The sequence below is a fragment of the Pelmatolapia mariae genome, linkage group LG14 (genome assembly GCF_036321145.2).
Source record: "Pelmatolapia mariae isolate MD_Pm_ZW linkage group LG14, Pm_UMD_F_2, whole genome shotgun sequence".
NCBI lineage: Eukaryota > Metazoa > Chordata > Actinopteri > Cichliformes > Cichlidae > Pelmatolapia > Pelmatolapia mariae.
The window spans coordinates 28,747,895-28,750,524 of record NC_086239.1 but is presented as its reverse complement, the minus strand read 5'-3'; the positions used below and the strand labels follow the sequence as shown (position 1 = coordinate 28,750,524).

The 2,630-nt window shown below is 37.3% G+C and overlaps 1 long non-coding RNA gene across 1 annotated transcript; it reads left to right on the top strand.

Moving 5' to 3' along the window:
• The first annotated feature begins 228 nt into the window (after nt 1–228).
• Nucleotides 229–1,601, top strand: LOC134641478 (uncharacterized). The gene is made up of 3 exons (XR_010095539.1): nt 229–502; nt 671–733; nt 1,133–1,601. It is a non-coding gene; the product is annotated as an uncharacterized LOC134641478 (long non-coding RNA).
• Nucleotides 1,602–2,630: the final 1,029 nt, after the last annotated feature.

The window sequence follows — 2,630 nt, the reverse complement described above, 5'->3', positions numbered from 1 at the left end:
CTTAAAATGTTATTTTGTGACCCAGAAAGGGTAGTCTGGTGAAAAAGAGGATCGCATTTGTCGGCCACGGTTGTCGGAGCCTGTGCGCACTTGTAAGCGCGGCAATGGCGGAGGAGCACTGCTGAAAAACGTATTACTTTTTCTGGGTCACAAAATAAACTTTTAAGATATTTTCAGGCAAGAATGTAGCTGTGTGAATTTCAAATATCTGCTCGATTTATCAAGACATCACATATTTGCAAAAATGCTCCGACGTTTTCGGAGACGTCTATTTTTTCATGCTTTGTGGCAGCTTTAGAACATCTGTGGCATCTATTAATGTCAAATCTAGCCTTTATTTAACAACATAAGCGAACTCTATGTTACAATGATTGCACAGCCATTAAGGATCAAATCAGTTTCTGAAATATGTTCTGTTTTTTCTCCCTCTGCTTGCTTCTTACTGTCTTTGAGGCTCGGGACCAGCACTCCTGTTGTTGGACAGAAAGACATCAACTCAGTGGTAAGTATTTTGGTTTTCCAATATATTAGCAACTGTCAGTGACATTTATATTAATCAGGCTGAACTTTAATCATACTTTAGATCAGCCTGTCTTACTTATTGTTTTATTTGTGCTTTGGTTTGGGGAAGTTGTTTCTTTACTGATCTTTTCCTGTCTTCTGTTATTAGACTTGAGATATGACTGCACTGTGCTGTTGCTGTGACTCCAGTTAATTCTACAAGACATGCTGTGTAAGTAAACAAACAACAACAGTTTGGTCTGCATTTCTTGAAAGATCACATCCCCCAAACTTAGTTTAGAGAGTCTACACTGTATATAGTGAAGTCTGCAAGTTTTCTAACAGCAAAATTTGTTTTGTGCCCAAAATCATTTTGCACATCATTAGAATGAAAGTTATTGCCCATGTTTGCATAGCCCTTTTTAAAATGATGCTTTCATGACATTATTGTGTGTTGCGTGGTGGTCACAGCTATCCAGACTGACAATTTGGGACATTGAATGTCACCTCTCCGGCGGGGAGGGAGCCTGAGATTGTCTAAATTGGAGTCTGTTTTATACCAAATGCAGAAAAAATGTTTTAAGAAAGCAATTAAGTTCATGTTCCAAAAAATATGATTGTTTGCTTGCAGGACACCAGGAGAGATGAGTCCCCCGTCACAGATGGTGTGGTCAGTGAAGATGGTCGCCTGCAGGTTCAAGCTCATTGCATCTCCAACCCACATCCACTGCGACTGTACTTAAGGGAAGTTAAAGACTTTCTTCTGCACCTACATTTGGATCACCTCGATCCATGACAGTCATTCAGGCAGTAATGCCTGGACTGGAAACAAGCCATCCTTAAAATAATACAACATTCCAGCTCCTGTGTTGGAATGAAAAACGAATGTGTTGTTTAAATTAGAGACTGCACTTGTGACAGAACAATAAATATTTTATGTTGATTATATAAATAATGTAAGTACAAAACAAACTTGTGGTAGGCCTAAACTTATTTTCAGAATAATTACATCTAAGACTTTGTTTCGTTGTAAGATTATAACAGTGATGGCAATATCATTTTTATTCAGCAGAACAGTGTCCAGTATGTTGGCTGTTGTACTTTGTTGTGTTTAAAAATAAAAGTTGTGCTCATTTTAACATCATTACAAAAGTGTTGTTAATTATTTTTAATGATATTCATGGTACCACAAATTGTTTTTTCATTTAGTTGAACTTGAAATGTTTGTCAGTAGGTAAAAAATTAGTATTGTCAGAAAGTCAGAAATATCAAGTTATTCTTAATACTGCAGACTTGCAATGTATAAGTTGTCCTAACAGTCATCCTAAGTAAGCTTTACTTAGTTTTTTTGAGGCAACGAGTTTCCATAATTTTTTTGAGTTCTGGGAACTAACACGGCTGTGTACATTTTGAGTAGGGTGTACTCAAAATGAGTAAGTTGCCCTAACTTGGTCATCTTACGTAAACTTGATCCAATTTTTTTGAGTTCTGGGAACAAATGAGCTTGTACAGAATACTCAAAATAAATACGTTGTCCTAACTTAGTCATTTTTAGCTAAGCTTTACTCAATTTTTTTGAGGCAACGAGTTTCCATAATTTTTTTGAGTTCTGGGAACTAATTAGATTTTACAGTGTGTGATGATCCACTGACGGTCACTTTTTTTTTTTCTTTACCAATTTTGCATCCCCAAAGACTGCATGTGACTAAACAAGAATAACCCTGTGCCTAGGTGGTGCTGTTGGGTGAGGTTAAGATAATATTTGAGGGATAATAGTTGTTTTATTTGTTTTCTGCCTCCAAGTTGCCCAAGTTACCAGCAATGCAATTAAATTTCCAAAATGTAATGTTAGTTTCATGTTACTCCTGTTTAGTCTAGTGATGTCCTTGCTGAGGATGCCCCTGCCTGAATGACTACAGTGGCAAATGCACTGTGAATTTTATGAAGACTTACATCTGCCAGATCACCTCTCTGTGTGAAGCACCACTTCACATGCTCTTAGGCCAAGTGCACCAACTGAATAACATCACTGCTCATGGACAGCACACACACACAAAAACCCCTGCCACCATAATGCTATCAACTTAAGAGTGTTTTTTTCTCTAACTTGACTTTTTCGCTCTACAGTC